A 26,838-nucleotide genomic window follows, 5' to 3' on the forward strand; every position below is an offset into this window, starting at 1 on the left:
ATTCCTGTTGAATTATGTTTGGTCTTTTTCTTGTCAAGTCAGTTTGTTATGTTAATATCAGCCAGCCAGACAAAACAGGTAATCAGAAAGATGAGCTCTTCCTCACTTCCCTAACTGTTATAACTATGAAGTCAGTTTTAAGACACGACCCAAAACACTGGGTTGTGGCAGCAAATACTAGGTCCAATTTCTTCATAATCCTTTTTGGTGTGGCATACTTGGTAGGATTTAGCTGTGGAAGCCAGCATTGATCCCCCAAACCATACTGCATATTGCTACATGTGGTGTGTAATGACTTGTACATCAATAGGCTTGAGCATCCACTTAATTCTTCACTTAGTTTCAGCCTTGCATCAACAATTCTTTTCAAATCCCGTTGTAGTTGATGTCCAAAATCCCTAAACACAATTGAAACCCCAGAGAGGACAATATCTTTGTAGAGAGAATGTTTGACATCTGTGTGACAATTCTGAATTATCTCATCTACTACTTCTGAAATAGGTTGTGTGAAGTCTGGATTAGCAAACTCTGAGTGAAAGAAGTTTTTTGGATCTAGGAACTGTTCATAACCATCATCAATGGAGAATTATTTTTTCGAGATTGCATTGATTCCAGTATATTGTTTAATTCACTTTGACCCATCTGTATCATTCTTGTTAAATTCTTTGACTAAATTTGGGCAGACATAACTATAACATTCCTTCACTGCCTTAGCTGTTTCCAGGGAATTCCTACTTCTCCTTCTCTCAATAATTGCTGGATAAAATAGGATATATCTCCCCCTAGCAATTGGAATGTGCTTGATACAGCTGCCAACAACATATCCTTCAGCCACAGGTATGACATGAGTGACACCATCTCCACTGTCTATAACTGTACCAGTCAGTGTCCACTCTACTACCTGTCTTGATGTCCAAGATGCAGCTAAAGCAAGGACAGCCTGTACAGCTATGTATAGGCCTGGGACATTAAAGGATTCAAATATAATCTCAGCTGTATATTCTCTGTTTTCTGGAGGTTCAGTCAAAAGAAATAATGATCTTCAGTTTTTGCCCTTAGGTATTTAAAGATCACTTGTTCCATAAATCTCTCCACCAAGTGCCAATCTTTAACTATACTATGATGGACTGGCCACTTTGTTGCATAAATTGGCTTTTCTATTGCTTCATCCCCAATAAAGAAGTCTAGATCATCAACACCCTTTATCACCCTCCTTTGTGATTGATCTCCTACTTTTGAAGACTCCTTGATAAAAATACATGACAAGATGATAAACTGTGGTTCTGTATTTCCAGCATATCTAATATTTTTTTTTCTGCAGAGGAGAAAGGCTGGGCAATCGGGGTTAAGTGATTTGCCCAAGGTCACACGGCTAGTTTTTGTGTTAAGTGTCTGAGGTTAGATTTGAACTCAGGTCCTCCTAACTCCAGGGCTGGTGCTCTATTCACTGAACCACCTAGCTGCCCCAGATATCCAAGTTTTGCATACCCGGTGCCAGTCCACCATACAGGCTGGCAGCCTTCCCTCCAACTTCCAAATCCTTTTCCTCTTGCTGTAGCCACTGCCTTTGGGTTGGTGCTGGGTGTGGGGAGGATGGGAGGCTGGCTGCCGAGGCTATCTAACCATTCACAGCCCAGCTGGCCTCACACTCCAGGAGACAGAGAGGAAGCTGATACAGCAGCAGGCAAGTGAGCAAGGAGGGAAGTTAAATTTTTTTAAATAGCTAGCAATTTATAGTTTTCAAAGCACAAGACAAATATATCTCTTTTTATCCTCACAACAGCTCTGACAGGTGGGTGCTATTATTATCACTTTTTTTATAGATGAAGAAACTGAGGTAGACTTGTCCATAATTATACGACTCAGAGTCTGAAATTTGATTTGATCTCATATCTTCTCATCTCTAGGTATAGTATTATATTAGCTATGTCACCTAGCTTTCTCTGGTAGTAGTGGTAGCAGTAATAGTCATAGTAGTAGTGCATTGGAGGAGTTATAAGATAGTACTTTGTGTCATGAAAATGAATTTAGCAAGGATATGTTTAGAAAAAAAAGCTTGCTAAGGGAAGAGACGAGAAGCACAGAGACTGGATAGAAGGCTTACTGCTATTGAACAGGCAATAGAGAATAAGGGTATGAACTTGAGTGGTGACAGTGGGAGTGAAAAGAAGTGAATAGATAAGAGATATCATTGGGGTAGCAAGAATGTTACTTACTGAGTGATCTGATATAGGGAGTTAGGGAGACGGAGGACTCAAAACCTTGGAGATTTAAAGCATGGGTGACTGATTAATTTAAAAATCAGAACTTTGTACTACCAGAGAGGAGGGAAATAAAAATGCTAATGTATTTTTTAAAAAAGGTTAATAGTTGCCTAAGTGGTCCATAAAACAGAAACTTAAACATAGCAACTTGCAAAATTTAATGAGAGGGCAAATACAAGTTCACCTTGTCTTTTCATCTTCCCTGGCTCTCTCCTCTGGAGACCTCTAAGTGTCTGTAGATGATTATATTGGCTCCAGGATTAGGTGACGTATGCCTGGTGCTGATTAAATGGTTTAACATTTATGCACTTGGAGGTTCCCATGGCATAGTGAGTACAGACTTCATTTCAAGAGCAAGGCTTGTGCCTTCTGCTAGTGGGGCCGTGAGAGTAACTATCCATTCCTAAGATCCATCTATCATTTTTATATTTGAAGAAACCATGCCTACTGCTTGATGTAAGTCTTACAGGCTATAGATGGTAGCAGAGCCACTGGCACTCACTAGCACCAACCAAAGTAATGAACTAGAAAATTAACCAAGAAGATGCCATAACCAGAGTAAGTGGTTCACTGATTTTTTTTTATCATTTTTTATATATAACCAAAATAGTTTAGAGATAGAAGAAAACAACTCTATTTTCTCCTTCCTGATAGAAAACAATATTCTAGGTGTCTTACTAAATTAAAAGTACGTATTTTAAAAATAAAAACATTATTTCAGTGATACTATATAGCTATTAGCTATGAAATTCCACATCTTCAATTCCACAGTGCAATTGAAGTTGAACATCACTCACTAGGGTGTAGTGCTGTACTTGGTGGGTACAAAAAATCATGAACAATGGGTAGAAAAGAGGTCATCAAATAAATGTATAATCAGAAAGGAAAATGGATTGGTTTTGAGGGCAGAATGAGGTATGATTCATCTATAGCCTATGTCCTCTATAGATATACTTGTAACTCCAGGAGAAATAAAGTAAGAGCCTTAGAATGTTGGGTGAACTTGTTGGGATGAACTAATTATTGGAGGACATGGACAAGAGTCATACAAGTCGGGCAGGTATGGTTGGGTTGTGATCTCCATCATTGGAGAGGATACCTAAATGAATGAGAGCATGGATACACCGTTGTATTGGAGTAATGAAGAACTAGACTTGACATAGTGTATATCAGAGTTAGTTTAAATGAAAACACAGATGATTGAAGTCTTATATAGAATTAGAAATTGTGGAGTAGGTGGGGATTAGGAGGAGTTTCTGGTAGGTATAGCACTGCACATTAGTACTGGAGTAAATCCAATTTATCAAGCTTTATTTGTTTATTTATCTGGCAAAACATGTTTATATTAGTCGCTTCTTTCTGTTCCTCAGAGGAGTTGTTCCAAATTTTGTTTCAGAGGAGAACTTTATAAAGTGATATGTGTATATGCAATAAGTATATACAATAGCAAATATCAAATACATGTTTAGAAAGATTCATAGAAATAATTATTTCCAACTTTATCTCTACAATTACTTGATACTAAATATCTTACAAAGTCTATGAATTTTCCAAAATGTGTTTCTGAAAGATAGATAACCTCAAACTCATAGAAGCTGTCCTTTCTCATGTAGAATGATTAACAAATAAGACAACTGAAGGACACTTTTCACTGAAAGCTATTTTTTGTGTTTCTCGTTAAAACAAAAATTTAAGTGTATTGTTATCCTTCATTGGAATGAAAAACTCAAATTAGAATGAGATTGTAGAAATCTTCTAATTTGATTCCCTAATTTTATGGATGAGGGAAATGAGACTCAGAAGAGTCAAATCAATATTTCAGGGTCACACATCTAGTTAATGCTGTGGTCAAAAGTGGAACACAAGTATCCTGATACTTAGTCCAGCATTCATTCTATTATACAAAAAGTAAAATAAAATAAAAAAAAACATAATAGACAATATAACAGTTGGTAGTATGTTGTAAAGGATGTAGCACTTGAAATAGAGTTGGAAAGACCTGAGCCCGAAATCTCATTTCTTACACTTTACCTGAGTGACTCTGAGCAAGTCATTTAACCTCTCTAAGCTTTAGATTCCTCATATGTAAAATGAGGATTAGAATATTCACAAGACCTAATTTCACAGGGTTCTTATGAGGATCAAATAAGCTAACTTCTGTAAAGCAGTTTGCAAGCCTTAAAGAAAAGAATGAAACATTTCATTAAACATCTAGCATTTACCAGTCACTGTTCTCCATGCTTTAAAAATATGCTTATTTGATCCTCACAACAAGCCTGGAAAATAGGGATATTATTATACTCATTGAAGAAACTGATGTAAACAGAGTACAAGTAACTTGCTCAAAGTGACACAACTATTAAATATCTAAAGCTGGATCTAAAATTAGATCTTTCTGGCTCCAGACCCAACATTCTATATATTAGCTAACTGGCTTAAAACATTATATAATTTTTTTGGTTTTGTCTTTCTTTCTCCTCCTCCTCTCATTCTTCTTCTCCTTATATTATTAATTAGCTAGCATTTATGCAATGTCTTAAGGTTTAGGATATACCTTAAATACATCTCATTCGATAATTTTGAATTGAGTATTATTTTTAAGTCAGTTTTACCCCCTTTTCTCATATTTTATGTTGTAGGAAAAACAATAAACTGATGATAATTTTAGTAAGTTAAAAAGCAAATTGCTGTTCAAATATAAATTTTTTAATTAAAATAGAAATAGAAAAAATAAATCTCATTTTCATCACCATTTTATTACATATAGAATAGTAAACACCATTAAATATAGAAAAGAAATGTTGAAAAGGTTGAAAATAATAATTCTGTTCTCTACTTAGGTCTTTATCTCAGTGAGGTGTGAATCCCAATTAGAGAAATGGCTCAATATCTGAGTTTCTTTGGGGGGGAGGGGAAAAGAAGGGAGCTCTATTTCAGATCTTAGTTATTTGTATTCAACTAGAATTTTGAATTTAGAAAATAAATGTATTCATGTATTCATTCTTCAACTCTGATATCAATTTTGTATCAATTTATTTGCATATTAAAGTTGCATTTACAACTGACAGTCTGACTGGCAAGGCTGAATATGAATGTTCTGATAAAATATTGAGATAACTGCAACCTGCTGATCAACAGGCAGCCCATAGATTGTGGTTCAGAAAGCTGGCAATCATACAAGATATTTCCTACTGGTCTCCTAAATATTTCTGAAATTGAGCTATAATTTGCAATTGCCTAGGAGATAAATAAGAGTTTTATCTTTTACATAGCAGTGATAATGCAAGAATAAAGGAGACTTGAAATTCTTCAGAGTAGATATCATAACCCTTTTGGGAGAAGAGACTACTTTTCAAGGGGAATGGAGAGGAGAAGTTTGGAAAGTGAAATCTTTCATATGCATATGAAGGGCAGGTGGCATGAGGGAAAAAGGCCAATGTGAGGTTACTAGATGCATTCCTCACCCACATTGGAAAGTTAGTATCCCAAAAAATACTTCAGCAAAAGCATCTGGCTTACTTAATATAACCAGATTGGAGCTTCACAAGTCATGACTTTATGATTAGTAGATCTAAGTGAATTTTTCAGGGTTCTGAATCTTCAATTTTGGAAGTCTCATTTCTCTTGTGGGTAATCCAGAGTTTTTCTTCCTTTTTTTCTTCTTAGGCAAGACCAGTCCATTTAGTTTTAGGGAATGTGCTATGATTTTGAGGAAGGATAATTGACAGAAAGACAGGAATTCAGCATGCTAATCAAGCATTTGCTATCTAGGTTGGATGGTGATCCAGAGAGACTGTTATATCCCCAAGACTACAAAGAGAGTGATTGTCTGTGGATGTGAAAGAACTCCACTATAATTGTAACCCTGGAGATTTTTGGCTGTCCATATTACAAAGCTGCCTAAGGAGTGATTTATGATGAACTAAACAAATGTAATTGTTATTGTAATAGGAAAGCTGCATCCTTGCAAGCATATCAGCAGCAGCATGATAATGGAAAAGGCTAAATCTCTAGTCAGAGAACTTGGCGTTGAATCCAGGCTCTGCCATTCACTTTCTATGTGACCTTTGGGAAGTCATTTCATCTCAATTATCTCAAGTGTAAAATAAAGGAGTTATACTAGATAACCCTGAAAGCAAAAATAATAGTAGCTAACATTTATAGAATTCTTGAAGGTTTGCAAAGCATGTTACATATATTTATACGTTTGATTCTTATAACAAGTCTGTGAGACTGATGTTGTTATTTTCCCTCTTTTAAGATGAAGAAATTGAGGCTGGGAAAGATTAAGTCTTTTAGCCACATGGAGATTTCCTTCCTTATGTTGATTTTGAGAGAAATTTCTCCCATATGCCTAGGAAGTCTAAATTGTATAGTACAAAGTTTGGTCAAATAGTTTCAGCAATTGTAGAGGATGACTTCTTTGTTTTTGCTGTAAGTGTCAAGTCAGTAAGCATCAAAAAAAATGCTCATTATGTGGCAGGCACTATGCTAAATTCTGAAGATACAAAGAAAGGAAAAAAATGTAGCCTACCATAGATAAATAAATAAATACATATATATATATAATATATGCACATATGTATGTGTGTATGTATGCAGAGATAATAGGTATGGTAATACACATGTACATGTATATATACGTGCATATGCATGTGTTTATCAACTAATATTTATATATAATTGTAGCAGCAAACACCCCAACATCCCCAGCCAACACAGGTTCTTAGCTCTGCTTTTCTAAAGGAAAGCAACTCAAAATGGGTTAACAATCTTGCTTTAATCAATCAAACATATCATTTACGTAGTTCAGGGTAAAAAGTCAGCACCCCGAACATCAGAGTATACACAGGTTACAAGCAAATTTACAAGAAGACAGAAAATCAAACAGATCAAGCCAACAGGCCTCCAACTGTCCAACCATTACATCTATACTTAGTTACCAGAGAGGGAAGCATCAACATCTGGGTTTTTCAAAGCTGGGGGGGTGTTCAACAGCTGCCCAGAGTCTCGTCTGGTCAAATCACACAACACTTCTGGAAGTCAGCCCCAAAACAAAGTCTCACAACAGGGTTTATACAGCCTTCTCCAGGCTCAGAGAATGTAACAACTCTCTTGACCCACTGCCCAATCACAAAGTATCTCTTGAAAAACAAGCTTCCCACCACAGGCTCCAGGTGCACTTAACCTAGGGGCAGGGAAGATCTTAAAAATTTACATTCCTATAACAATAATTTTACTATGTGCCAGTCACTGTGGTAAAAACATTACAATTATTATCACCTTTGATTCTTACAGCCCTTGGTCCTTCTCTGAGAGTTTCTGAAAGTAGCAATTTCAAATAAAAATAAAATGAATAAGCTTGTATTAAAATACATAATATCTGGCAGATGCTGTATTACATGCTGAGGACACAAAAAGAGGAAAAAGGCATTCCCTTCCCTCAAGGAGCTTATCATCTAATGGGAGAAAAAACATGCAAACAAATGAATACAAAGCAAGCTATATACATTCTGAGCTATTAACTTTTTTTAATCCCATCATAAGATCCTACCAGATATATCTGTCATGCATCTGCCTAGCATGATCTTGATGACAGACAAATTTTAGTGGAAACCTTAGCTTAGGCAATTATGTTGTTGATAATGTGGTATCATTTACTGAACAACTGTTAGCAGTTTAAAGAACAAGTTTTAGTCATTTTTGGATACACCATCTTCCATCACAGAAGTGGAATTGCCATTGCCATCCTCAGTACATTGCAGAAAGGCATACATAGTTTTGTGAAATATGTCAATGATTTTTAACAATTCAGAGGCATCTTTATTTGGATTAATATAACGGAAAACCTTTTAAATGCTGTCAAGTGAGTGTAGCACAGGGGCAAGTACTATAGTGCCCATTTCCACGTAACCTGGCGGATCTAATGGACATATTTGTATAATTCAATAAAACCTGAATGACTTCATGAAGTAAAGGTGCAAGGTCTAAGAAAAATCACCAATTAAACAAGAAAGGGAGCCATGGACCCTTGCAGCTAGAAATCAGATAAAAATGAAAATTTCCACAGAGATGACAATATGCAGGATGCTCTTCTTATACCACTGATCTATTCTCCATCCCCACCACCAGTCATATGTACATATCTGATAACATACTTTATGTCACTCCCTAAAAACATAATTTCTCCTTTTGTGATGAGTTGCAGGCTGACTGCACCTATCAACTTATAAAGCGTGGGATGTTCCCTACCAAGAATAGGTAGGTTGTTGCCATAGTGATCCCTGGGTTTCTTGGAACAAGCATAATGATACTGGGATGAAGGGTTGAAGGAAAAGAATGGAAACAAAAGGGAAAGGAGGGACACTTAAAAACAACTTCCTCTTCTCTCTCTGTTTTGAGTAGGTCAAGCTCTAGAGACGATAGAATTGACAGAATTAACCACAATATAACGTGTAATCAAAAAAGATCCTTTCTTCCTCTCTCATGCCAGTACTGAGAGTAATAAGATAATGTCCTCTAAGCTACTGAACTGATTTTCTTTACTAAGTAATCCCAAGGTGCAAGATACTCAATAGAATATTGAATATATCTCATATATATAGATGTATGAACATTTTTATGCTATGCTATTTAATGCTAAGATCACACATATTTAGAATATGTTGTAGAATATGATTAAAGGTATTGGTCTAAGCCTAATTTCTTCTATCCTGTTTTCCAGTTTTCCCAGTAGTTTTATTTTTAAGCAAATAAGGAGAATATTTTTGATAATTTGATTAGGATAGCATTAAAGGTGTGAATTAACTTTGATAATATTGCTATTTTTATTACATTGGCATTGTCTATCCATGAGTATTGATTATTTAATTCATTATCCAGTTATTTAAATTATTCTTTATTTCTTTAGATAGCATGTTCTCATTGAATCGAAACTAAACTTTGGTGTGCTTCAGTAAATTGATCCTCAGATACTTTATTCATTTTGTTATTATTTGGAATGGACTTTTCCTTTTTTATTATTTACTCTTTTTCATTATATAGAAATGCAGTTGATTTTTGAGAGTTTCTTGCAATTTCTCTGAGGCTATTAATTATCTCAAAAAGTGACTTTGCCGTTTCTCTACTGTCTTTAAGTAAACCATTAAAATCATTGACAAATAGGGATGGTTTTATTTCCTCCTTAATTATCTTTACACTTTTAGTTTATTTCTCTTGATTTATTGCTATGGCTAACATTTTCAGAACTATGTTAAATAGTTGGGAGGGTGAGCATATTTGCTTTACTCTTCTATTTGTTAGGAAAAGTTTTAGGGTATTCCTATTTTATATGATGTTTGTGGTTTTAAACAGATACTGTTTATATATTACAAAAGATACCTCTTTGACTATATTTTGTATGGTTTTAGCATAAATGAATGTTGTGTTTTGCAAGAGGCATTTTTTCTCCAAAACTGATGAAAAATAATATTGTTTTGGATGTTTCCACATTTAATATGGTCAATTATGTTGATTATTTTCCTAATTATGAACCATCCTTTCATGTCTTGTATAAATTTAACTTGCTGCTGATGAATAATTTCTTGGATGAAATACTATAATCTGTTTTAGATGGGATTTTATTTTAAATTTATATTCATTAATTATATTAGGTTATAACTCTTCTGTGCTTTCCCTTTTCCTGTTTTAGGTATGAAAACTTAGTTTCATTAAATGAATTTGGCATAGTTCTCAATTTTTGAGAAAATTTGGGTATTTTTGGTGCTAATTGTCCTTTAAAAGTTTAATAAAATTTTACTGTGAATATATCAGGACTAGGAGTCCTTTTGACTGTTGGTTGTAACTTTACAGCTAGTTCTATTTTCCTTAATGGGACTGGATTATATTAATTCCTATTTGGTATTCTTTAGTTTTTATATCTTATATTTTTTGAAGATAGTTCTCTATTTCTTTTGTGTTCTCAGTTTTCTTGGCATAACACTGTGCATAATGGGTTCTAATAATTGTTTTGATTTTTCTGGAATCATTGTCAATTTGTATTTGCTATTTTCCTGATTTGATTGTCTTGTCTCTTTTTAATCTGACTAGATAATGGTGTATCCATTTTTATTTATATTTTCAACAACCAGATTTTAGTTTTATACATCATTTATATAGGGTTTTTGTTTTCAGTTATTTAAGTGAAACCATTTGGGCTTTTCTTTCTTTTCTTTTCTTTTCTTTTTTTTTTTGGAGGGCAATTGGGTTAAGTGACTTGCCCAATGTCACAGGCTACTTTTTTTTTTGGTTTAGTTTCTGAGGCTGGATTTGAACTCAGGTCCTCCTGACTGCAGGGCCAGTGCTCTTTTCACTCTGCCACCTAGCTGCCCCATTTTGGGCTTTTCTTGGCAAAGATGCTGGAGTGGTTTGCCATTTCCTTCTCCAGCTCATTTTGTACATAAGGAAACTGAGGTAAATAGGGTTAAGTTACTTGCCCAAAATCACACAGCTAGTGAGTGTTTGAGGTCAGATTTGAACTCTGAAAGATGTCTTTCTTACCCTGGGCTTGGCACTCTGTTCACTGTGCTACATTGTCTGCTTTCCACAAAAGTTTTCTTGATTATTCAGTGGTCATCAGAAAAATCTGGGTATCTCTCTTTGGATTCTTGGGCCATGTGGGGGAAACTAGAGTTACTTGCTTTATTTTTTTTGCCCTATACAGGTATTTTCAGGGTAACTGTACCCTTTTACATCCTAGTCCATCAGCATCTCCTCACTCAGCATATTTTTTATCCTATTTTAACCCGAATATTGGAGATGGCTACAATCTTGTAAGCTTTGAAAATTTGAAACATTGAGTTCCATAAATAAGGTTGATAGAGTCCATATTGGGATTTAAGTCAGAGTGTAGACAAGGTAGCAGCAAAGGTTCAGAAGATTTATTGGCCTAACACAACCAGTGATAGTTGAAATGTCTATTCATCTAGTTTCTATGACAAATTCAGAAGTGAACTTTATAGCATAAATGGTTTATAAGAATTACTTTAAGTTTGAGACCACTCTCCCTAGACACTTATGAGCTATAGAGGAGAATGTGCACACAGGTATTAGAGGGAAATGTAGGGGTTTTTTTTCTTGCTATATCTTCTCATAAATATTCTTTAATGATAGCGATTCTTTAATTATAGCATTTAATTGTTTGCATGATGATGAAGTAATAATCACTGATGATTGGTTTGGGAGATAAAATATTGGAGTAGGGGCTTTAACCAATTGCATTTAGAATAATTACTTCTAAAGGGATATCCCTAAAAGACTGACAGTGCTGCATAATTTTCCTTCCTCGCTCAGAGTAAGTTCAGTTAATGGCTGTAAGCCAACATGGAAATAGATGTAAAGAGAATAAATATCAATAAATCAAAAATTTAAATACAATGGAGTTTGGAAGGGAGGGTACTAGAAGTTGGAGATATTTGAAAAAACTTCATGTAGTGCTCATTTCTATAATTTGAACAAATTTTTAATCAAGTCCTTTAATGTTAAGACAGATGCTGTCTTATCAGAAGACTTAATTCCAAGTTAACCCCAAAGCCATATCTAATTAAAGGAATTCTAGCATTTATGTGATTACTAAATCAAACACAACCTCTCTGTCCCTCATTTATAAAATGGGAATAAAATAATTGTATTAATTACCTGACTGAGTTATTGTGAAGAAAATTCTTTGTAAACCCTAAAGATCATTGGAAATGTTGTCCAATGTAATCTTTAAAATTAGAATTTCCCTTACCCTATGCCACTCTTCCCTCAGGTCATCTAGACATTATCTAGTTTCCCAAATACTCAGAAGAAAAGTAATTTATAGGGCATGTTTCTGAAAGCAGTTCTGAGATAGGTCTTCTAAAACTATTTTGAGCAAAGCCATGATTTTTGGAATAAACTTAAGTATTTATAAAGAGTCATTTGATTTGAATAATGACACTCATTTGTTGCTCATTTCAATAGTCAGTATATATGATATATCTATGTGTTTTACAGTCTCTACTCACTTTACATTGCATTATATTTGAGTTTTAAAAGGAGATGTATTTTAAACCCAGTAAATTTCCTTAGAAATACTGGAACATTTTGATTGTACTTAAAGAAATATGTGAAAAAAAGAAATATGTGTTATGTGTACAAGTCTCAAAAATGAAATATATTGTTGCAGATAGGTTATGAGCATGGATACAGTTAAGACCCATCATCAGATACTGCCTAAGACACTTATTGGTTGTCACTGTGCCTCAGTTTCTTCACCTGTAAAAAATAAGGTATTGGATTTATAGCCTCTAAATACCTTCTAGTTTTAAATATATTATCTTAAAAATAATCATTTTTATTATATATTATTTCTAGAAAAAATATTTTTAAAGCAATATCAGACATTATGTTCTATAATTTCCCCTATATAATGGCTAAAGGAGACAAGCATAGATTGTTTATTTGCAATGAACCAAAACTAATTGTCATTGTAAAAGCCAACCTCTTTAATAGTAGTGCTCTCTCAACAAAGCTTTCTCACTGAAAACTGTGGGAAACAATGATCTAAAAGAAAAAGTCACAAATGCATAAAAACAATTGAAATATACGTGTCAAATGTAAGTTGGCTGTGGTAATATAATGAAGTAATATAATAAATTATATCTTCAAGGATGTGTGTAGCCAGACAAGGCATTAAATTCATCATTTATCAAGATAGGACAAATACATACCCTTTATGATACATTAGAACCCCTCCAGAGGCAGAGAATGCTGGGTCTAAAGTCAGGAAGAATCAAGTTCTAATCCACATACTTACTTACTAGCCATATGACCCTGTCTGCCTCAGGTTCCTTAATTGCAAGATGAAAATAATAATGGTAAAACACTCCAGCATTTTTGCCCCCACCAAAAAAAAAAAAAAAACAGAGTCATGAAGAGTTGAATATGACTGAAAGAACTGAACAATAAATATGTAAATGAAAGATGAATACACACACGTGTGTATATGCATGTATGTGTGTGTGTATATATATATATATCTTGAGCATTACTATATAAGTATAGTAAGACATTAAAAATAACCAGAGGCTCATTATAATTTTATGCTAAATAAGTTATAAAAATTTTTTTCTGCTCACTTAATGGAAGCTCTTAATGGAAGGAAATGAAGGCTATGAACCTATTTCTTTATGCTGCCAGCTATTATATACAGAAAACAACACATCACCTCACAAGACTATTACTGTACAGTTGTTATAACAGATGTCACCTCTACAGTAGGATCTTCTTACGTATTAGATTTATGTGCAGCTACTAACTATATTGGTGGCATGAGGGTGAGAATAGTGTTTCTCTCTGGCAATGAATCAAGACCAATTCTTTGCAATTTATCTTGAGTTTAGTCTGGGCCTTGTATAATTCAGTTAGTGGGTATGCAATGATGAAGCCTAGATTATTTTATTTAATTTATTCTTTTGCTTTTTGGAGGGAGGAAGGCAGGGCAATTAGGGTTAAGTGACTTGCCCAAAGTCACACAGCTACTAAGTGTTAAGTATCTGAGGCTGAATTTGAACTCAGGTCCTCCTGACTTGAGGGTCAATGCTCTAATCACTGTGCCATCTCACTACCCCTGAAGCCTAGATTATGGTATGAATCTCTAGGTGAGAAAATTCCTCTGAAAGAGAAGAAACTATATCCCAATTCTCAGCCACTCAGTCTATAAATGCACATCATTAAACACAAAGTGAGTAGATAAGACAATACCAATAAATGAAGATAAGCCCCAAAATCTCTTCTCAAAAGTGAGATGAAAGATACTGAACTATTGATGGTTTATTAGTATGATTTTTTTTTATAAATGGTAGAAAGGTAAAGTACTAGCTGGCCTTTATGTAGAATCTGAAGGTTTACAAAATATGTTACATTTAAGATCTCATTTAATCCTCACAATAAGCTTTTGAGGCAGGAATTATAGGTATTATTATCAGCATTATACAAATGAGGAAACTGGGGATGGAAAATTAACTAACATGTCATGGATATTAAGAGTGGGAGTAAAAACGTGAACTCAGGAATCTCCTGAGCCCAAGGTCAGTGCTATGTCTAGTGTTTGTTCCGAACATTTATGTCTGTACACAGAAAAATGAACATAACATACACTTGGTCTATCCGTAAAGAGGGTGGGCAAAATGCCTTCTACTTCAATAGTTAGGAAGATAGGTCGATAGGTAAGATAGACAAAGAGATAGATTTTGTTGCTTTAGGTCATTTTTCAATTATATCTGACTCTTTGTAACTCAATTTGAAGTTTTTCTTGGCAAAGATACTGGAGTAGTTTTCATTCCCATCTCCAGATCATTTTACATATGAGAAAACTGAGAAAACATGGTTAAGTGATTTGTCAAGACTGACACAGCTAGTAAGTGTCTGAAGCCAAATTTGAACTCAGGTCTTCCTGACTCCAGACCTGCTGCTCCACTTAGTTGCTTACAGAGATATATAGACGATATCTAAAACATATTACATGGTTACTATATTTTCTCAAATGAAGGTTCTGGGAGGAATTCAGCAATCAGAAGAAGCCATAAGGATACCAGTGCACGAAAGTCATTGGAATGGAGATTGAGAAGCACACTGGGAAGTAAGTGGTTTTAAAAAGTAAGCATGGTTAATGTGGGTGTTTCCTCAGTAAAAGAATTATACATGAAGTACATTATTCAGAAATAACTAAATTATTACTACTCATTAGGGTGTAATGTAAAGATCAGTTAACATAGTGGCAAGACATAGCCAGATACAAATTCCACCTTTGACTTTTAGTGGTTTTGTGACTATGGAAAAAGCAAACTCTTTGAGTTGCAGGTCTATGTTCTGTTAAATGAGAATGAGAACACGAGTCTGTACTTCAAAATTGGCATATTAAAACTGCAATGTCTACCACACAAGGTGACTGTGTAGCTTAATTGAAATGCTATCTTAAAAAAAGTATTTTCAAATCTTAAAACACTCTATCACTTCCCATACATCTATATCTGTATATCTGCATTAATATTTACATCATTCTGTGTCAACTGTTATAAGATTATGTAATGACTATTTCTTTTTTTTTCATGGCATTTGTCTATACATATAGTTCTTGCTTTACATAAATTCACATTATGTAAATGTGACTTTAGGTAAATAATTCTGAAACAAATTTGCATTCCAAAAACCTATGTTAACTTTATTATACAGGAATCATTTCTCTCCCTCCCTCCTACAAGTCATCTCAGAAGTCTCCCACACTCCCACCAAATAAACAAAACAAAAGAAAACTTCTTTTAAGTGAAAGTCAAAGAATGGACTGCCTGGGAGACAAGTACCTAGAGAGGAGACTGCCTGCTCCTGCCCCTCAGTCCACCCACTTGTAGCAGCAAGCACCCCAAGCATCCTCAGGGTGGCTGCCAACACAGGTTCTTAGATCTGCTTTGATAAAGGAAAGCAACTCAAAATGGGTTAACAAGCTTACTTTAATCAGTCAAACATATATCGTTTACCTCGTTCAGGGGAAAAAGGTCAGCACCCCAAACTTCAGAGTATACAGGCAGAATTATCAAGACAGAGATACAGATCAAGTAGACAGTTTCCAAACTGTCCAACCATTACATCCATACCAAATCAACATCTGGGTTTTTCAAAGCTTGGGGGGGGGGTGGCTCTCAACAACCAACGGCTTCCCAGAGTCTCATATGATCAAATCACAGAACACTTCTCAAAGTGAGCCCCCAAAACAAAGCTACACATCAGGGCTTATATAGCCTTCTCCTGGCTCAGAGAATGTAACAACCTTATTGACCCACTGACCAATCAAAAAGTATCTACTGAAAAAACAAGCCTCCCACCGCAGGCTCCAGGTGCACTTTAGCCTGGGGAAGGGAAGATCTTACAAATTTACATTCCCATTACACCACTCAACATGGCATATCTGTCTTCAGTCAGTCTGCTCTAGGTTACTGCTTGTCTTTCCCTAGCTCTGTGTCACCAGTCCTCTCCTGTCTGTGTCCTTGGCTCCTACATGTCTGCCCATCTAGGAGCCTGTCTGGACCCTGCCTCTTCTTCCCGTTCTTGCTTCTCTACCCCTGGCCCCCCTGTGGTCTTGAAACATGTGCCAAGTGCCTTTCCTGCCTCTCCCCTCTCTCCTCACACATAGTGATTTCTCCAAAGTTGCCTCTTTATGATGTTGATTTAGTAGTTTACCTTTTATTACAATTCTCTCATCTGTTTCTAGGACAATTTTCTTAATGTACACAAATTTTAGTTGCAAACAAGTACAAGTTTGCCACAAACAAACAAACAAAAAACTCAGCATTGATTCTGCATTTAGCATGGTCAGAGATATAAATCACTTCTGAGAAGAAAATACATGCACATCATATACACACACATAAATATATACATATATGTATATATATAATTAGTACTAATCCTAATAAATCAATACCTTCTATCTCAGTACTTGAATAGTTGATACTTTGCATAACAAGAAAGCAGATCATGTGATTCCACATGTGACATATTAAGTATTTTTCTATAATGTAAATGAAATCATTCTCATCTTCAAAAATATAGTCTATTATCTGAGAAAGGCTGACATGCATCAGAAAGGGGAAAAAAATTATACCAGTAAGCCCAACAGCACAATTATTGTCTCCAAGCTAGACTGCAGGAAATGCTTAGACTCATTGGCTGATGTAGAGTGTCTGATCCTGAACAGAAACAGCAATGTTGATCAATCCTGGACACAAGTATGACTCATCCACCACAAATTATGCTGGAACTCTAAATTTTATTATCCTGTCACTTATATTTTATTAATCTCCTTTTAATATCTAGCATATTGCATGTCTATTCTATTGTGTCTTATATCATATACCTTCCTTTCAATATCTATAGTATTTCATATAATTTAAGGATGCAGTAAAAATAATCGAAGGAATTTGGCTTGTTGAGTAGGCAAGATGAGAGAAAGAAAGTAGATGACTTCAAAGACGGACATGTAACAAAAAGAATTTTGAATCTGCTCTTTATTTTGCTTCTTCACCAACTCAGTATAGATCTTAACTTCCTCTAGATAAAATGAGATGAAACATATACATCTATTCTATATTTATATTGTTCTGACTTATGTTGATTCCCCCATTCACATATGAACCCTTACATGCTAAGGTTCTTGTGTGTTCTTTGTATTTAAAGCTCTTAGTACAATAGTAAGAACCTGGCACACACTTAATAAATGCTGATATATAAATGAATGAATTGACGAATGAATGAATGAGTGACAGAGATAAAAAATGTCTTAAGATTTAAAGCACTGTATAAATGTCTGATGTTTTTTTCTTATAAGCTTGAACTATTGGAATAGCCTCCTAATCAATTGAACTTCCTTCTACCTTTCTTCTTATAAATCTTTCATGCGACTACCTAATTTATTTTCCTTATACACTTATCTGATGATTTTTACTTCTCAAAATTCTTCAATTCTATTGAATACAGAACTTGACATGGTTTTTCATTGTTCATTTTCAACATTATCTTACATGAACACTGAATATAATCAGCGTTACTTAAATCAGACTATTTTTTTTTAATTTCCCATATGGGTCATCTATATGTCATTCCCCATAAGTGAGTATTGAAAATCTACCCAGTCTTCAAGATATAGTCGAAACAGAACACATTCTGGGAAGTTTTCTCTGTCCCCACTCAATTAAAACAATTTCTCCCTACTAAGATATTAGATAAGACTTTATTGAGATTTCTCTTACACACCTACCATGTTATATTTTGCATTAGTGTAAGAGTGATTGGCACATAGTAGGCACTTAATAAATGCTTGTTGACTTGTTTTGTAGACACAATCTACTTAAGTATTTTTTTTTGTTTCTTGACGCTTTCAAAAGAATGATAGTTATAAAGGCTATATATTTGATGGTCCAACTTTAACTATACTACTTTATTCCTTAATTAATCAACAAATAGCTACTATTGACTTACTAACCTACTACTACTTATAGCCATTGTGCTGGGTGCTGGGAATTTAAAGAGAGGGAAAAAAAACCCTCTTTACTCTGCTAACAATTGTCTTATAGTCTATATTCTGATGATCATTATTAAAAACCTTTACATGTAGAAGGAAATCAAGTGATTATTTTTTTTTTGTACTCAGTTTTTCAGGTGCAGCCAATAATTTCTAACAATGTTGACTTCTTAGACAGACTTGATGTTACAGCAGACAACTGTTGGAAGTAGAGGCAATGTGGAAGGTGAAACTTTCCCATCAGCTTCTCTCTAGTCTTTTTTTTTTTTTTTTGCTTTTTGGAGGGCAGTTGGGGTTGTGACTTTCCCAGGGTCACACAGCTAATTTTTGTGTTAAGTGTCTGAGGCCAGATTTGAATTCAGGTCCTCCTGACTCCAGGGCTGGTGCTCTAGTTGCCCCTGACTTGTTTCTAGTCTTGAGGCTTTTTGACACAGTGAAATCTGTGTTGTTGACCTGTCACTGAAGAATAACTTTCTAATTTAGGGAAAAACATGTTTTAAGCAACAAAGTCAAACACTTGAAATTACAGAGGTAATTTATTGATATTGGTGAAAGAAATTTATAATCTGGGAGTTAGTACTCTCAAATGAATGAAATAATAAATCCAGATCTTTAATAATTAAACAAATCTGTGTATACAGGAAAGGCACAACAGTTATTTTATATAAATTGCAAATATATACATATACAAGCATATTTATAGATAGAAATAATAATCAGAGTATGATACCCAATTAAATGAATATCAAATAATTTATAGACTTGAGTAGATTGCTTTCAAAAAGGGTTTTGATGCATATATAGAGGAGACTAAAGTGTAAATATAATAACAGTAGCAACAACATTAACAATAGCAATAGTTATTATAGTTATTATAGTACTATAGTTATTATAGTACTGTTATATTTAAGGAGTCCTTTAAATATAACTATCTCATTTCACCCTATCAAAAATGCCATGAGAGCACTGAATAAATAATTTACTTATATTTAAACATATATGGAACATGAACAAAATTGATTCCACTTTAAAGTATAAGTAACTTGTAAATTAATTGAGAAAGACAGACATTCTAAACACCATTTTATAGAACATAATATACCGAAACAGTAATTAGTAAGTGGAATATAATAAAAAAAAAGATGCATGGCCCAAAGGCAAATAAATATTAAATACCTAAATAATGGTTGGACTGAAGATTAAATTATAGAAACCATAAAAATTCTATTAAAGAAATGAAAACATAAGTATTGCATGAAAAAATTTATGGAATGCTGCTAAAGCAGTTTCCAGAGGCCAATTATATTCCTGAAAAATTGTAAGAAGGAGAGAAAAATATTAATGAGTTGAATTTTCTAAAAATTAATATATCAAAACTTGACACACAACAAAAAATCAGTATTAAGGGACAATTAGCAACATTTAAAAGGTCAGTTTAATTAGTAAATGATAAGTAGTGTGGTATAATAGAATACTTGCTGGATTAGAAGTCAAGAAGATCTGTTTTGAAAACTGCTTCTGTACAACAACATGTAAATCGTTTAACCTCTCTAAACCTTAGTTTCACTATGTGAAAAAAAATAGGGATATAGCGCTAGTGTGAGGCTTAAATAAAGTAATCTATATAATGTACGTGCATACCATAAACTCAATTATTACAAAAGAGAAAACAAATAAAAATAAGAATGGAAAGAACACAATGCATTGTAAAAACATAAAGAAAATGATCAAACTACTATATAGAGAAAGGCATCCATGAAATATTGTATGAAGAAAATATAATTTTATATGAAAATATAAAAGGTCTAAACTGACAAAACAAGAAATATATAAGATAAATAAGTAGATATGGGAAAGATAAAGTGAGGAACAATTACATGAATTGCCAAGTTAAAAAGAATCATGACTAGATCAATTCTTTCTTAATCTTGAATAACAAGTAATCCTTATGACCTATAGTTTTTCAAAAATACAAAAAAATAGAAACCTATTAAAATATTTATGAGTATTTTCCTGATACCCCCAAAGGCCTATAGATCAACATGATTTCATTAATTTTGGAGGAAATATCACAAAGATACTGACAGATTACAATATTATTTCAAAACTATTACTACCAAGTTAGAGTAATACTTGGATTAGGATAATTTAATGTTCTGAAGGTAATTAGTATAACAAATCATATCAATAATAGCAAAACCTTTATACCAATTGATATTAAAAGCCATTTGATGAACCAAAACAATTTTATTATTAAAACACTAAAAAAAGTCCCATAGTAATGGAGGGACTTACCTTGACAAGAAAAAAAAATTCACCTAAATATATCATTGAGCATTATGATGAATAAAGAAACATTAGAAACTTCCCAACTAAGAACAGGGGTAAAACAAAGTTTTATATTTGCATCCTTACTTGCTGACTTAGTTCTATAAAAGTTAATTATATCAATAAGATATGAAAAAGAAGGTAAAAGAAAAAAATTACTGACAAAGAAAATGTTAAGATACCTATATTTGTGCCTGACATAATGGTTTATTTAGTAATCCAAATAGAATCATAAAACAACATCAAAGAACAAAGTTGTAAATTAGGTTCAACAAAATAGAAGAAAATAAGCCAATAGAAATTACAAATATTTTAAAAATATTTTTACAAAACTAAAAAAAATGCTACTTGTAATAATTTGAAAATGCATCAAATTCATAAACTAACACCATAATGGAACACACAGAGTACACATAATAACAATTTAAAATAATTTAATAGAAATTAATTAGGAATTTAATTTATATGGAAATTCAATATTATACCAATGAAATATCAAAGGTCTAAAAGTCAGTATGAAAGTATCTGCAAAGATTATAATAGGGCCAATTTAAGCAGCTAGAATTTAATGAGGATAAATAGTAATCATAATAATTACTGTTATTGCTAAGAGACATAGTGGATAATAATAATAAAACAGGGAATAGTGGTTAAATATTGGGTCTATGTGAAAATGGGAAAAACAAACAAACAAATATGTCCTAGGGACTTAGATACTAAGTCCCAGAAAGTCTGCAATTTTAGCTCATCAGGAGAATTTCCTCATAGTTAGTTCTCAATGATGATAAAATCATTGATCTTCTCTGTTTTTATCATTATTATTTTTGGGTTATTTCTTGCATTGTCAGTCTGTATACTGTATATGATGATTTAATGCTTTTGAAGTATCTTATATACAACATCTCAACTATCCCAATTTGCACTCATATTTGGGGAAATGAAAAATTGACTTCACAGGTAGATTTAGTAGTCATGGTAAGATGGTCGTTCAGTTCTGTTTAGTTATATATGAATCTTTCTGACCCCAATTTTTATTTTCTTTCAAAGATACTGGTATGGGTTGCCATTTAATTCTCCAGATTATTTTACCACTGAGGAAAATGATTCTATGCCTGGCACTCTCTTCACTGCATCACCCACGGTAAGTAGAAGCATATATACTGGAGTGCTGAACTTAAAGTCAGAGGGTCTAGATTCAAATCCCACCTCTATCACAACATGAGAACTTGTACAAACCACTAAACATCTATGAGACTAATTCTCATTTGTAAAGTAATTTTTAGTCCAAATTCCTTCTTGTTCTACCTCTTATGATCCTTGCAACCATGTAATATGGCAATCAAAAAGGCTAATATCATCTTCCATTTAGAGAAGCATATTTTCAGATTCAAGAAAATGATGATTCTATTCTAGCCTGTCATTTTCAGATTACTTCTGTAGTATCATATTTAGTTTAGAGCACCACATTATTGGAAAGAATACTGAAAATAGGAGCACACTATCAGAGGAGAAAAACTAGGATTGCAGAAAGTCTCATTACTAAAAAGATCTGTGGATTTTAGTAGACTACAACTTCAAAATAAATTAACATGGGTGCATTAGAAAATATTGGGTTCCTTCTCACTAGAATCCGTTAAGCATGGGCTAGATAACGATTTTTTAGTAATGCTGTAGAGAGGATTATTATTCAACAATGGGCTAGACTATATGACTTAAGAGACTATTTTCCAAAAAAACAAACAAAACAAAACAAAAACTTTAACACATATCTCGACTAGAAATTTATATATATATATTTCTTGAGAAGAGCCTTTAATTGATATGCTGAGAAAACTGAAAAGCACAGTTGAATATTAAAAATTCAAGAGAAGTCAATATTTATGGAAATGACCAAAGGTGAAATTGTGATTTCTCTCAATAAATTGCAAAAAAACCCTATTTCTGTGTTTGAGATATTTTAATATTTTTATAATTATTTTATTTTTTCTTATTTGGGGGTATCAGATACATTAATAGTTTAATCTGCACTGTTAATAAATTACATAACCAATAACCTTGATGTTTGTTAAGTCTAGGAAATGAAGCTTACATATAAATAAGTATATGTATGTACATATGTATGTAGACATGTATCCATACACACAAAGAAAGTGAGAGAGATAAGAACTAAGGTTCATGACAGATTTTTTTTATTTTAGTAATTAATAAGAAAACATTAACACATACTTCTTAATTGCCTTAGAATCTGTTATAAGACTGAATAAAGAAAAATAATTTTAGGTAGAAAAAGGTTATCACCTCTGTTATTGTAGCTAGCTTCTAAATCCCTGCTAATTTTTTTTTAAACAGAAAACTAAAAGCAAATAAGCAAAAAACAAACAAACAAAAACCTCACCAACCTAACAAAGCTAAAAAAAAGTGGAAATAGTTTCCTCAAAAAATAGTGGGATTCATTTTATTGGCAAACTTCAAGAAAAATTTTGAATGATAATCTTAGAGGAAGATTCCACAGAGGACTTTGGTATGTTATGAGTTAAATGAGATGTCTTCTGAAGATCCTTCCTACTATGAAAGTGTACGGATCTATGAATTATAGTAATGGAATGTATTGAAAAAAACATTCTTCTGATAAGCTAATGAATATGTCAACTAAGAAGAAATATAGAAATATATTCAATCTATCAATTAGCACTTGTTAAGTGCCTATCATATGCTAGACAAAATGGTAATTGCTGGGGGTAGAAAAGTAAAAACTAGTCTTTCATCTTAAGGAGTTCATAGTTTAAAGGAGGACACAACATGTAAACAATTATGTTAAACAAGCTATAGACAAAATAAACTGGAGATAATCTCAGAGATAAGACATTACAGTTAAAGCAGACTGGGAAGAGCATCTTATGGAAGGTAGAAATTTTTCCAAAACTTGAAGAAAGCCAACAAAACTGAGGAGTGGTAAGGAAGAGGGTAAGCATCATGGTTATTAGTGATAGTCAGTGAAAATGCCCAGAGCTGGGGAGATAGATTGTCTTATGTGAGGAACAGCAAGGAAACCAGTGTCACAAAATCATGGAATACTTGGACAACTGCGGATGTTAAAGTGACAGAAGACTATAAATATAGAAAAGAGGCATGGTTAAAAAAGGATTTAAAAGCCAAAGGGAAGAATTTATATTTGATTTAGAGGTCAATGGAGGGCACTAGATTTGATTGAATGTAAGAGGGTGATGTGGTTAGATTTTCACTTTAGAAAAATGAATCTGATAACTGATTGGAAAATGGATTGGAGTGGGAAGAGACTTGGGACAGGGAAACCAACTAGAAGGCTATTTGCAATAATCCAAGTATGAAGGGAAAAGAGCTTAAACCAGAATAGTTGTGATGTTAAAGGAGATAATATTGCATAAAAGAAAGATATTATGAAGGTAGAATCAAGAGGATTTGGCAATTGATTGGATTTGGGGGGAGTGAGAGAGAGGGAGAAGTTGAATATTGTGAGCCTGGGTGACTAAAAAAATGGTACCCTCCACAAAAAGAGGGAAGTTAGGAAGAGAAGAGGGTTTATGAGGTAATATAATTAGCCCAGTTTTGACTTGTTAAGTTTACAGTGTCTATGCAATGTCCATTTCAATTTGTCAAACAGTGAGTTGGAGAGGCAAGACTGGAGGTCAAGATATAGGGGTTAGAACTGGATAAGTAAATCTAGAAACCATCAGCATAAAGATAATAAACTCAGGGAAATCATTAAATAAAAAAAATGGGGGAGGAGAAGAAATAATTGGTGCAACCTTTAAAATCTAGCAAAGGAGGGTAAGATGGAGTGGTCAGATTGGTAGGAGGTGAACTAGGAGGCAGCAGCATCATGAAAACCTAGAGAAGAGAGTATCAATAAGGAAAAGAGGGTGATTTACAATGCGAACGCCTACAAAGAGGTTCAGAAGAATAAGGAAAAGGCCATTGAATTTGGCAACTAGGAGATCATTATTAACTTTCAAAAGAGCATTTTCAGTTGAATTATGAGGTTTAAAGGCAGACTGAATAAAGTTAAGAATAGAATGTGTAAAGAATAGAAATGGTTTTATGAACTACAGACAGCCCAAGGAATTTTGACACAAAATGGAAGAGAGATATGGGAAGACATGAAGTAAAGTTTAATAATAATTATAACAATAATATAAATATCATTTATATAATGTTTTAAGCTTGATTTTAGCCTCACAGCAAGCCTGAGATAAGTGCTATTCTTATCCCCATTTTTTCTTATTTAATATCTTATTTTTTCCCAATTACATGTAAAAACAACTTTAACATTTTTTTTTCAAATTTTGAGTTCCAAATTCTTTTTCTTCTCCACATTGAGATGGCAAGCAATTTGACATAGGTTATACATGTGTAGTCATGTAAAACACATTTCCATGTAAGTCATTATATGAAAGAAAACACAGAACAAACAAACCCAAACAAAAGAAAAATAAAGAAAAAGTATGTTTGATCTCCATTCAGGTTCTACCACTTCTTTCACAAGAGATGGACAGCACCACCCCCCTTTTTTTGCTGTTGTTAATATAGAAGAGGAAATGGATGGTAAGAGAAGTTAATTGACTTACCTAGGGTCATAGAGCTACCAAGTGGTTGAGGAGATATTTGAATTCAGGTCTTTCTGATTTCAAATCCAACTCTATCCACTGAGACACCAAGCTGTTCAGAGGATGGATAAAGTGAGGCTTATTATTTTTTGAGAATGAACTATTAGGGAATATTTATTTGTTTCATTTTCATTTATTCTTATTCAACCAATCAATATTTATTAAGTGTTTACTATGTATCAGGCACTGTGCTTAGTGCTGTGTAATAAAATAAATTTACTAAAATAATTTAAATTGAACTCCAATGATATTTACATAAATTGTGGAAATAAATCTAAAAATTTGTTTGGATATGTTGGTGTTTAAGTATAAATGACATAAAAGCCAGACGTAATTTGAGAAGAAAACAAAGAGATGCTGAATTTCGATATGAGTAGTTTTAATTAGAGTCTTCCCATTTCTGAATGTGAAGAAAATAGAAATGGTTAGTCAGCAAATTGTTCAAAATATATTTAAAATTATGCAAAATACTTTTTTGTAGAAATTCTATTCATATAAAACTCAGTATAGAAGTTGGACTACACACCGATTCAATCAGTCTTCTATCTGGATGTGTTGACATTAGTCACTGCAGAAAGGAAGGATCTATGGGATTTAGACTCTTATCATGTAGAAAATCAGAATGTAGAAAGTCCAAAACCTAGGTAATACAAGAGACCCAAGCTTTTGAGCATGAATTGTAAGACAAGAGGAATGCAAGTTTACTTCACATTCTTAGTACCCTTTGAAAGCTCAAAGTATAAACAAAAAGAACAGGAAGTCACATGGCTACCACATTAGGGAATAGTTTCTAGTTCAATATTAGCTGGGATGTAAGTAGAGACCAGACTGTCATAGAACACATGTTTTATCATTACCTATGGCAAAGGAAGTCAGCCAAAATAAAAGAGGAACACCTCAATTACAAGACCTAAGTGATAGGTCCCTCAGCCATCTTAAAACATCATAACAAGCAGCCTAAAATAATGCCAGATTCTTCTTCCCTGTTCCCTATCCCCACCCTCAAGAAGGCAGTTGTCACCAAGTCCTGGTTGTCACTGAGAATAAAATAGGGTTAGTGGAGCAAAATGGCTTCAGAGGTTACAGATTCTAATAAAGATTGATAATAAGATGGTAGTCTCTGCTCCCAAGGAATGTATAATATAATTTTGAAATATAAGAAATATGCAAAAAGCTGTCCACTAGTACCAGACAATCATGCATGCCTGGTTTCACCTCTATCCTGAATTATATTAAAGTCTCCCACCTAGTTGACTCTATTGAGACAGGAGCTCTAGTTTTTGCTAAAATGGCGTGTCAGACTTTCCACGTAACAGTAAAATGAGTAGCAAATACATACATACATGCATACATACACACACACTCAAACAGATTAAAATATATTTGAGACCTAAAGGGGGGGGGGTGCCTTAGAAGTTGAAATTGAGACATCAATCGATAGGTTAGAAGACATGCCAAAGGATAAATTAAATTGGATAATAAATATACAGGAAGCATCAAAGGAGTGAATTGGTCCAACCATTCT

General features: G+C 33.5%; 1 pseudogene; it reads right to left on the minus strand.

Annotated features, from left to right (window-relative positions):
- The window catches only part of LOC138162266 (actin-related protein 3-like), an 84,550-nt pseudogene continuing 57,712 nt past the window's right edge, over positions 1–26,838 (minus strand).

The sequence above is a fragment of the Petaurus breviceps genome, unplaced genomic scaffold (genome assembly GCF_028583685.1).
Source record: "Petaurus breviceps papuanus isolate PSGF00001 unplaced genomic scaffold, PetGlider_PUasm1.0 186, whole genome shotgun sequence".
Taxonomy (NCBI): domain Eukaryota; kingdom Metazoa; phylum Chordata; class Mammalia; order Diprotodontia; family Petauridae; genus Petaurus; species Petaurus breviceps.